The following is a 12,616-nucleotide window of genomic DNA, read 5'->3' on the forward strand; positions in this document are numbered from 1 at the left end:
GTGCATGCCCTGATACATTTAAGATCTAAAGTAGAAAAGGTTTTATAAGTTTGAAGTCTAATATAAAGATGAATCTGTTTAATCTAATAACTCCTAATTATATAATCTCTATTAGCATGGGCTGTTATCCTTAACTTAGTAAATGCATTTAATGTAATTAATGTTAGAATTATATAGTAATATAATAATATATAATATATAAGTAATATACATTGCTATATAATATAAGTATATATAATACTATAAGTAATAGAATAATAATAAAGTAAAATATAATTAATATGTTAAAACAAAAGAAATATTCACTTCCCTTAAAGCATCACATTAAATTAAATAATACAGTTTAGGAATTAGCATTGGGTTAAAATCATTGATTTGGGAAGAAGGCAAGGGTCAACTCAAATAGGGTAGGGCACTAGGAGTCAAAATATTTCCCACAGAGCAGAGTGCTATCAAAGGGCATCTAGGTGGTACAGTGATTAGAGCACTGGGTCTGGAGTCAGGAAGGCTACTCTTTTTTAATTCAAATCCAGGTTCAGACATTAATTAGCTGTGTGATCCTGGTGAAGTTATTTAACTTTATTGTGTTTAGTTTTCTAATCTGTAGGATGAATTGCATAAGGAAAGGGAAAATCCACTCCAGTCTGCCAAAAAACATGAAATGGGATCACAATGAGTAATACATGACTGAAAAATGACTAAACATAAATAGTCCTACCAATGAGTCGTGACTACTGTCTAATGACTAGCCCATGTAACTAAATAATAAGAAACTCATCACCAGTTGACTTTCTCTAGTAAACAAATTGATTTCCATTACAACCCATGAAACAGAAAAAGAAAATATTACATGATTATATATCCTATACACCCCTGTAGTGCTTGCATGTTGACAATAGTAAAATGTCAGATAAGGGCATATACAGTGCTAATTATCATGTAGTGATTTTAGATTATCTATAAACCTTAACATCTTATTATCTGAACTGTAAGAGCCTTATCCATTGATTAGTAAGTTGTTATAATAAAAATTAATCTGGAGGCTCATTACCAGATTTCTAAGCATTTATTAGTAAAGAGAGAGAAAGAGAAAAAAGGGTTTTCAGTCTTTCTAAATTTAGGTTAGAAAAATCAGGTCCACAATTACAGCTGACTAAGACTTCTGACTTATCAGAGAGAGCTCATGAGATAAGAGAGCAGAGAGAGAGAGAGAGAGAGAGAGAGAGAGAGAGAGAGAGAGAGAGAGAGAGAGAGAGAGATAGAGAGATAGAGAGAGAGAGAGAGACCAGCACAGAGAGCAAATTAGTTCAAGTTAGTTCAAGAGCCTGGTCCAGAGGGAGAGAGCTCTTACCTTCTTGAGCTAGCTTTTCAAAATTGTAACTCTTTCCCTGGGTAAATCCCATTATGTGATTACGTGATTCATGATTTTTCTCTCCCCTCTTCCTTCCCACCTCCCTGGGTTTACAAGCAATTCCACTGGGTTATACATGTATCATTGTTCAAAATTTATTTCCATATTATTCATCTTTTAATGCCCAAATGACATGATTGGTCATATATATGGTCATATTGGTCATATACTACTTTTTCTTTTACTACATTCTCTTCATTTTTTTGTATCCCTATTATGCAACAATGGTTTTCATGCCCTTCTTTCTTGCTCTATTAGCCTCAATATAATATGACCCCGGATATAGTACAATCCCAAGTATTTTGAAGGGTAACTCAGAAAGAGGAAACACCCATTTTATTTTCTCCTTTTAAATGACAACTTTCTCTTAACTCATGAATAATGTCGGCACTTTATATTTGAAGTTTTTTCAAGGTCTTGAAAACAAGTTAAAGAAGTTTTATGCCAACAATTTTATTAAATATGTATTACTTTTATAGAAACGTGTGAGAAACTACCTTCCAATATTTAATCATGTTCTCCTTCCTCTTCTATTTCCTCCTCTCCTGAAGTGGTAACATCATTCAGGTCATTGCCATCACCCTCTTCTCACAAAACACCATCTTCACTTCCATCCATACTGTTTGATATACAACATTTTAAAATTCCAAGAACAATGGACTCTGTGGAGATTTTGTCTTAAGTGGATTTGATCCAGTTCTCTAATACAGTGACCAACAGTTTCATTTTTTTTTCCTGAAGGAGTAAATTCATGGTTTATGGTCAACATCCACTCATTATATTCTTTCCTCAAATGATCTTTGAATGGCTTATTAATTATTACATCTAACACTTGTAATTGTGACTTCATTCTTCCTGGAATAACAACTACCTAGGTCCATGCCCCTTTCAGCAATTCTCTTCTTGACATGTTCAGTCAGGTGACCCTTGAACTCATTGAGTATGAGCATTCCTCTCTGATGCAGTGATGCACCTGGACTACCTCAGACCACATTCAACCAATCTAGCACAAGTTCTTCATTCATCCACTGCTTTTCCTGCACATGAAAGATTACTTCTAATAAGTAACTTTTCCTTAGGTAATGTTTTAGACCTTAAAATTACATAAGGAGTCAGTTTTTTTCCCCTCAGCTATGACTGCAAGCATCACAGTCATTCTAGTTTTCTCATTTTCAGTAGTTTTAGTCAACACTAATTTGGTGCCTTTGGTATTAAGGGTGATATTTGATGGAATATCCAAACAAACAGGTGTTTGGTTGGCATTTCCCATTTGCCCCAGGAGATAGCTGTGTTTTTTATGTATTCTGAGGTGCACAATATGGAACTTATAGTTTCAAAGCTGGAAGTGTTCAAATAAAATGTGAATGTGACTTTCAAAGGTAGATATTGGGGGAAAATATCTCACTATATTTGGACTAATATGATATTCCTTATCCAATATGATTCCTTGTCCCTCTCAATTTTTAAATCTCCTAGACCAATTAAATCAGACAGAAGCACTTTAATTTTTAACCTTTCTCTTTGAATATTAATAAAATTGTGAATCTGAAGTCTCCCTATTAATACATAAGCAATTCAATCCCATATATTTCCCCCTTCAATTGAATATGTTAATATAATGTTCCTTATTCCCTTTGATACTTGCAACTCCATTTTAAATTTATCTATATAGTTATGGGCATTTCTTCAGTAATGACTTCATATGACCTTCCATTAAAAGTCAAAATTTTGCCCAGTTGAATACCTAGTTTTGCCAGATAGGCTTTCATTGGTTTTTTTCTCTTGCTTTTTGGCATTTTGTATTCCCAATTCTCCTGTACTTTTAGTGACAATTGTTAAGTCCTTTGTGATCCTTGTTGGAATTTCTTGTTATGTGAAGTTCTTCATTTGGACTGTTCATAGTATTTTTTCTTTGATTTGGAATATCTGAATTTTAGTTGTTATGTTCCTTATAATTTTCATTGGAGTTTCTTTCTGAAAGTGACCAGTAACTTCATTCTGTTATCATTTTACTCTATTTCTAAGAGTTCTACAAAGTTTCATATTCTTATAATTCTTAGATTATCTCACATCAATCTGTATCCTGGCTGAATTTTTCTATATACATTTCTCTTCTTCCATTTAAAAAATATATTGCTATCTTATTATGTTTTATCTGAAGCATTCTAGATTTTGGGCAGCTAGGTAATGTGGTAGATAGAGTGCTGAGCACAGAATCACAAAGACCTGAGTTCAAGTGTGGTCTCTGACATTTACTAGCTGTATGACTCTAAACAAGTCAGTTAATCTTGTTTGCTTCAGTTTCTTCATCTGTAAAATGAGCTGGAGAAGCATATTGCAAATCACTCCTTTTCCTTTGCCAAGAAAACCCTACATGGATCAAGAAAAGTCAGAAACAATTGAAACTGTTGAACAGCAACAACAAGAACAATACTGTAGTATCAGTGTGAAGGGTGTTCTTTATCTTTTAATACTATGAAATATTAATGTAAGCACTGGTTACTGTGAAGATTTAGCTGTAACACTGTATTAAATGTCATTTTAGGGTAATTGGATAGGAAAGAAGAATGTGGGGGGAGGATTAGTGGGTCAACTAACTCAAAAGAGAAATCACCTATTCTTTGTGATATTATTTATTCTGAGTGAATAAATAAGTCACACAAAGGCTTCTTGGGCTACTGGAGTTAAGCAGCAGACAAACATAGCTCTATAAATGTTCATTACACAGTGCACACAAGCTAGCTGCAGGGGATAATGACAATCAATCTATGGGTTTCTCCCTCATCCCAGAAGCAAGCAGGAAGATTGTAAAAGGGAATTGTTTCTAAATCATAGAGATTAGTGCTGATATAAACCTTTTAGGTCATTTAGGCCATTTCTTGGGGATCTGGGTGATACTGGTCTTTTGAAAAATTTCTCCAACAAATGATCTACCTTCAGGAGAGTTAGCTACTTCCTGTGAGGAAATTAAATCACAATAAAAAGGCCATTTAATTTGTGTTTTGTACATTAATACATATATGTTTTATATTTTCTAGCACTGTTAACATTTTATTTTTATGTGTACGTGTGTGTACATGCTTTTCCTTTCCTCTCCAGGTAGAAAAATGATATTATATCTCTCTATCCTAATTAACCTCAACTGTTACCCCCATGTTTCTTAGATACCATAGAATAAATGATGCAGTTATAGCTCCTTCGATGACTAGGCATATGCCTAGTCAATGACCTAATACAAAACTGTACGAATTAGACTTAGTCAGGCCCCAAAATGATGCCCCATCTGTTGTGAAGATGGATTGTTAAATACTATCTTTAGCTTGCCTAGTGTTGTACAATATACATATCAAGCTGCTAATTTTCAGAAGAGAAGAACGCAAACAATAGCTATTCTGACATATTGTTCAGTCTCTTTACAACCTCAATGCCTCTCTGGGTATCACACATGCAGCTGCCTGTTCTATAACTTGGGAACAATGTTGTCACACTAAATTAAATCCAATAAAGCTCATCTCATGACTTAAGGAATGGTAAATGGTCATCTATCTGAATGCAGGCCAACTTGGTCTGACCACATGTCATGACCATTAAATGGCCCAATCTAACAACATAAATGAAATGTACTGGAGCCTAGAGACTAGTTTCTGATGGAGAAAATACATGCATGACAGCCAGATGTTAACTGTATCAGCAGAATGGTCATAGATTGAATATGCCTTAAAAATAAAACTAAAAAAAATTACCAAAATGAATGTTATTTCTTTTCCATACCCTAAATATACTAAGCTATCATACCATAATTTTTATTTCCTGCCTTTGGCCCAAAGGAAAAAATCATTATCTTCATTTCTGTTTCTGGCACTATATCATCACCTTTTAATTTATATTATTCTATATAAGGGACCTGAGGGCACTTTCTAATTCCTTCACTAATAAACTTGAGATAAAATTGGTCAATCATGTACCAAGTAAATAGGAGGATGTTAAAGAAAAAAATTGAATTAAAAAAATATTTACTTTCTATAAACTTTTTATTAGAACCTAGTATGTGTAAAGTCTCTGACCTAAGTGAAAAAAATTAGCTCTGTACTATGTTTTAGACATAATTATCACAGACTCTTTTAAAATTTAACATTAATCTAATATCCAAACCATATCTTAAACTATTGAGATAAATATCTGAAAACTGGCATAGACCTCCATGATCTATAACTTTTATGTGTACCTCAAGTTGATTTGTGGAAATATTTATAGTAATAAATAACAATTAAAAATAATATATTGTATGTTTGGGGTTAATATTCAAAACAATACCTATCTTGACCATTCTTCTCAATTTTTTTTCTAGGAGAAATCAAAGGAACTGATTCTTTATAAACACTATATTAATCCTTACCCAGTATCATTCTCTTCATTAGATGGACAAATAAAGGACCATGTTTAGATGACTCAATAGCCTAATTAATAGCTGCTCTTTGTTCTTTAGCATGTCTGTGGAGACATTTTAAATGAGGACACTATGTATTCTACAACTTCTTAAAGCCATAGGTGCCAGTTGGGTGAAAGAAGGACACCAGGGATAGATGAGTAGTCCTTGACATAGTCCATCTTCACACCAGAGGTACAAGCCCTGACTGAACATCAGACCTATCACTCATAATTCAGGGAGGGTTATGTTTACTCCAAGTATATGGAGATTTAAACAGGTGGAAGGGGAAAATAATTTGCTCCAGTGGCCAAGAATGTCATCAAAGTGTACTGTGGAGCACTTAGAGCTTGCTCAAACATCAAAGTTGTCAATATCCAAAGTCATCAACAATTGTCCTAACTTTTGTTTTGCCACTGAACTTCAAAAACTCTGGAAGAAAATGAATCTAATGATTTTGTACAAATTTTCCTCACTTAAATACAATGCACATTCAAATAAATACATAATCCTGTGATGGCATTGATCATCTTTGAAACAAAGGAAAAATAATAACTCTTAAAATTTTGTATGCCAACTTTAATTAATTTTCTTAAGAAAGAATTTTTATCTTTCTAATCAATATTCAATAAGGTATTTTACAGAGGATTTTTAGAATACTATTTCTTATTATTGTCAGTTCAACAATTAATTTTAGTTTTTCACATGCCTCTATATCTTCAAGAGTTTAGAATCCATAAGAAAGAGAAGAAACACAAATAATTAAAATATGAAGGTGAATAATAGAAAAATGCAGTTAATATGTCACATGTAGAAATTACATGAGACTTTTTTATTTATTCTAAAAATTAACATTAATATCTGGTTATGTGTTATATATGGTTCTCAGTAGTATGGAAATTCCTAGAGGGCAGAGATTTCCATTTTTGTGTCAGTATTTCTAGTGTCTGGCATTTAGTGGTCACTTGATGAATGGTTGGTGAAATTTCATCTTTCTGACGAATATTAGGAAAGTTTCCAGGAGGAGGTGGCAATTAAGATAAGCCTTGAAAAATGGAATAAACCTTAATATTTTTATATGTAGATGGGAGGTGGATGGGAAGAGACTTTCCAAATTGATGGAACTAAGCAAAGGACTAGAAGCAACAAAATCCTTGGGTGCAGGTAAGTCATTTACCTGGAAGAAAAGAAGGGAGGAAGGGAGTGAGGCACAAAGGAGAAGAAGGAAAGAAATAAGTCTCCATGGCATTCTGTGTTGTATAATAACACATGACAACATACAACATATTACCTACCATCTTGGGGAGGGGAAAGAAGGGAGAGAGAAAGAAAGAATGTGTATTGCAAAACATAAGAAAATGATTACTAAAAATTATATCAACATATAAAAAATAAAATGAAATGAAATAAATTTTATAAAGAATGAAATAAGCATTTTAAGTGCCTACTCTGTGCCAGACTCTTCTAAGATCTTTATAAATATTATTTCATTTATATTATGTTTATCAATAATTTACATTGGAGGAAATATATGAATTAAAACAAAAGTTAAATAACTTCTCTAGGGTCACACAGATGTCTGAGGTCATATTTGAACTTGTCTTCCTGATTCCAGACACAGTACGTTGTGCCACCTAAATATTGTTATACACTAGTAGAACTCTCAAATCTCAATCTCAGGACATGAATCTACAAAAGCATCATGATAACTGTCATTAAAAGCTGTTACCCTATTATCCATTTGCCAGTTGAAATTTTAAAAAGGAAAATTAAATCATAAGTTGGAATAGGCAGGGAAAATACCATAGCTTTCACATATTTCAAGTAGAAGGAAAATATTATTACTGAGTAGGTTTCCTTCCATTTTCCTCCAAAGAATGAAGAAAAAGGAAACTAGTGTTTTCTCTGATAATGATTTTATTTGCTCTTTGTTGGAAATTGACACATATGACTTTTCAAGACAGAATGAAAGGATGAAAAGGGATTAGGAGAATTATGAATGAGTAGAAGTGAAGATGGGCAAGGAAGAAGTGAAAACTTGAATCTTCAGATATCTAGGCCCTACTAGATATGTCCCTTTTCCTTTGAGAAACATTTTAATAGTGAGGCATGAATAGTTTTAAAGTAATGGGTAGTCATCCCTACCATTAAAGAAAATAGTTTGGTTTCTTCTTTTCCCACACCATATCATTCTGTTAAGGCTGCAAAGTAAAGCTAATAATTATAAACCTTTTTCAACTTTTTTATGCTTTCAATACAAAGAAACTTAGAGATAAGAGATGTGAAAATCTAGGGTCCTACTTTAGTAATTTTGCTCAGTTTTCTATGGAACATATGAACAAACACATATCAAATAGAATCCACTATTGTGTAGACGCATGGCTAAAAATAGACCATCATTGTCTCCTTTTCCAAGTACCAGAATAACATTTATCAGCTCAGTTTGAGAAAAGAGATAGAAATCAAAGCTTTAGAAGTCCTTCTATAGGTAAACTCAAAGAATCAATGAAATCCAAGAAGAATGCATAATCTTTGTGGAACAACAGCTAGATTCTTGAACTCTGATATCCTTTCAAGATTGATTTTCCTTTTCCTTTTCCATATCATTGTGTTGCTACTTAATATCAAGATGTAAGATTCACAAGCGTGGTGTTTTATACTCATGGACTAGAAGGAATTGCTTTTCTGGGTTAAGAAAATAATAGAAGGCAAAAAAGAAAGTATTTTATTTAATTGGGATCTCCATGAATGAGTGATCCAATATTTTTTCCATGATACAAGTGCCAATAATTGAATAATGAACATTGAGGTAATTAACTAGTTAGTGTGATAATAAAACAACTAGAAACAATCCATAGTTAATTTTTTTAATTGAGAAATTGCATATTCCAAAGTAACACATTGGTGTCATTTATGTATTAAATTAAATGAATTTTTTGTTGATAAAACAAAAATAGCTATTAGTTTTTAGTAACGTACATACATTTGATCATTTTTATCACAATACCCTTCAGTCTATAGATGTAGACCCAGAGACTCAGAGGCTTTAATTGACTTGTTCAGGGTCACATATTTAGTAAATATCATAGGTAGGATTTATATCTAAGTTGCCTGATTACACGTCTAGTATTCTATCCATTATTTCATACTTTGTCTAAATACTGCTTGGTCAAAGACATGTTACAATTTTTTTTGTATAACAGTAATTATCATTCAGATTTAGAGGGCTGGGCTGGAAGCTAGAATTTATGCAGGCTACTGGATTCTTCAAATCTTCCTGAAATATTGAAAGAATATCAATCAATAATGTTGGGATGTCATTACTTGACCAAAAGCTTTAATTGAACTTTTCTTATGTTATCTCTTCTTCAAGACTATCTAGGAATATAGCAAAAAAAGTTTGATGCTGGATAAAGAAAATTAAAAGTTGGCTATAGAAACTTTCACGGCATTTTCCTTTAGAACAACACCCAAATAAAATAAGAAATGGTAAACTTCGTTGAGATAAAAACAACCAGAGTATCTATATGTAGGGTTATATTGATACAGAATGAAATTTTAGCCTGTCCACCTCCCTTTACATACCTTAGGAAATGTCTCCTATCCTATCTCTTTCCTATATAAAATCAACTACAATTGAAAGCTAACAAAGAAATTCAAAAGAGCAAAAAGGTAATTAAAGAGACACAATGAGAGATAGTGGAACAGGGAAGGGGGGAGGGACAACCAACCCCATTTCATTGTGTTTTCTATGCTTTCCTTCCTAAAACACTATCTATAATCACAGATTCTAAATGTATAAAGAAGTCTTTTCTTTGCCTATAACATAGACAAAAATATATATTGTAATAAGAAATCAGCAATTTAATTAGCACCCCTCTGTACAACTCAACCTAGCAACCCAAATCTAACTTTTCATTAGCAATATTAGGTGATTCATTACTAGACTATATAGTCAGATCTGTATTTTTCATCTTAAAAGGGTGTCAGAAGGTGCAGAAGGATAGAATGAACAGATAAAAATTCCATTTAAAATATTTGTCTTTCTCTTTTCCTTTCAGATTTTAGCAAAGCTTTCAACAAAAGAGCCAAATTAACTGATTAAATTCACCTTTATTCCCAATTCTTTTCTCTCCAAGGGTATGAGTTGTGAAATAAATAATACATAAATAATAGTGAAAACAGGAGACAAAAGAACACAGTTAACCTACAAATTGATCCATCACCCTGAATGATCTAATCAATTATAATGTGAGTAACTTCTTCATTTTGTTAGAGTTACATTCATTCTTTCTTTTCCTTCTATAAAAAAAGAAACTACAGATATGATCAGTGTCAGAACTCAAGAAATAAACAGCATCTATATGGGCCATTGATTATTGCTTCCTGATTTCCAGCATATATAATGTTAATATATCATTTTCAATACTTAACTTTAATTTCACTGATTTTAATGCTACCAAAAATAATATAGCCAAAAATAGTCTTTGGAATTTCTAAGAACAGATTTTTTTTTGGTCATACATCTCCATTTACCATCACTGTTCATTTATGATTTGGCAGTATGCTGTCACATGTTGACAAGCTGTTTCTGCCATCTCTCTTCTACTTCTCATTTATTTTTAGATATTAAAACATACTCACTAGGAAACCTCAGAATGCATAGCATTATTTAAAAATAAAGCTCTTATAGATAAAAATAATTGCAGCAGCATTTGAATGATCTACCAACTTCTGCCAATCTGAAAAGGTATACTTTACATTCATCTTGGTCTTCTTCTCAAAGGCATGACATTTCTATTCCTCAATATTTATTAATAGGTTTATTTAATGTTTATATTGTGGAAAGAATGATATGCTTAGGATTTCTTGGCATTGCTTCATTGATTATATATCTATATCTATATGAATCTTTATCTACTTAGACATCTATCTGCATACAAATACATGCATCTATTTGTATCTGTTTCTCCATTTCTTATTTGAAATGTCCTCATGTCCTCATCAGAACTAGTGAGCTGAGGAGAAGGAGTGAAACGGCATCCAGTAATGGTGCAAAAAGGGGGGCCAGGGAGACCACATCATCAGAAGAAAGTCGGGCTTTAGTAATAGTTAATAGAGAGCAGGAGTGGGAGAAGAACATTTAAGATGAAAGGAAGTTTATTGCCTAAGGAATAGGTATTCCAGAGGGTAGGGTGGAAGATCTGGGGGGATTTGGATTTAAACTTTGAGGTGGGAGTATTGAGGAGTATGGGAATGAAGAATTAGGTTGTATGGAGTATGGAATTGAGTTTGGATGATTATTTACAGGCATTCAGAGTCACCTGATGCATTCATCTATCCCATTAATTCTGTTTATTCAATATTTCTTCCCCCATTTCTTCCTCTCTACTCCCATTGCTACCTCACTAACCTAAATTCCCCTCATCTATTATCTGAAATAGGGTGATTTTCTCTTAATTGATCTTTAAAATCCCACTTATGCCTTCCTTTCTCCTCTCTAATTTGTTACTTATTCACCTCTTTCTAGCAATATGGTGATAAGAGTCAGTTCACTTCACAAGAAAGAATTTTTGATTCTTCAACTTGACTATTGACAGTTATTCAGGAAATGCTACAAATAAGGGCTTGTTTTTGTTTTTTTGTTTGTTTTTTTAGATTGTCTAGACTTAATAATGTAATTGAGAAAAATGTTAATAGTGCAGTTTAAGTTTTAAAGTGAGTCCTGCCTTTTTGGGCTATTTCCCTGCTTGAACTCTTTTTGATGGTTCCTTTTTATGTAGACCAGAATACAAACTTCTTAGCCTGATATTTAAGATCCTTATCAGTTTATGACTAATCCACCTTTATTGATATTTTAATACTATTCCCTTTTGCATCCCCTCTGTTCCAACCAAAGGACAAGTAGCTATTTCCTAGTCTGCATCTGAGCTTCAAATTTTGTGCAATTATAGCACCTGTTTTCATTATTGGGCTAGACTGCCCTCATCTCTCTCTGAGAAAATCCTTTTCTTATTTCAAAACAACTAACAAAAAAGCAACAAAGAAACCTTTCTTTAGCATTCATTTCAGTCACCACCTCCTTCATATAACCTCCACTTTCTCCTTGAGTTGAAGGTAAACTCTTTCTACACAAACATTTTCACAAAAAATTTTCCTCATTCTTCCTTTATCCCTATCATACACTACTGTTCGGTAGATTTTTTTCTGAACATGTAGAGCTCATTAAGGGCAAGAACCATACCATTTCCCAATTTTTAACAATGTCTAGTGCATAATGTTGACTTAGTAGGCATATTTTTTCTAGAAAAAATGATTTTGTGAATGGAATAGTACAAGGCAAATTAAGACAACTCATAGAAAAAAAGGTTAACTCCCACATCTATCACCCAACTCTGCAAAATCTTTATATGGAATATACATCTCATGAAAACCAACACGCTTTCTCACTTGAAATGTCATCAGGGTTTTTCCAAGAAGACCTCTGGACTGTCTGTTTTTCTTGGAATGTCCTCCAAAGGCTCTGTCAATTATAAGATGACAGGATAAAAACCCCAGAATTCTTTCAAATATCAGAGGAAAAGAAAATGGGCCACATCTCCCCCCTCCCCATATTCTTAATCCAGAGGGGCAGTGAGATCTCTCCCACATTGACATATGATGACAAGGTGGACAATGGGGGAACAAGCCACCTGAACACTGGAGACACTGAAATTCCAGAAGAATCCCCAAACCTGTGCATGTTCCTTATTCCATATGACATCCATGTCAAATCACAA

This window comes from Monodelphis domestica, chromosome 1 (assembly GCF_027887165.1).
Source record: "Monodelphis domestica isolate mMonDom1 chromosome 1, mMonDom1.pri, whole genome shotgun sequence".
NCBI classification, from domain to species: domain Eukaryota; kingdom Metazoa; phylum Chordata; class Mammalia; order Didelphimorphia; family Didelphidae; genus Monodelphis; species Monodelphis domestica.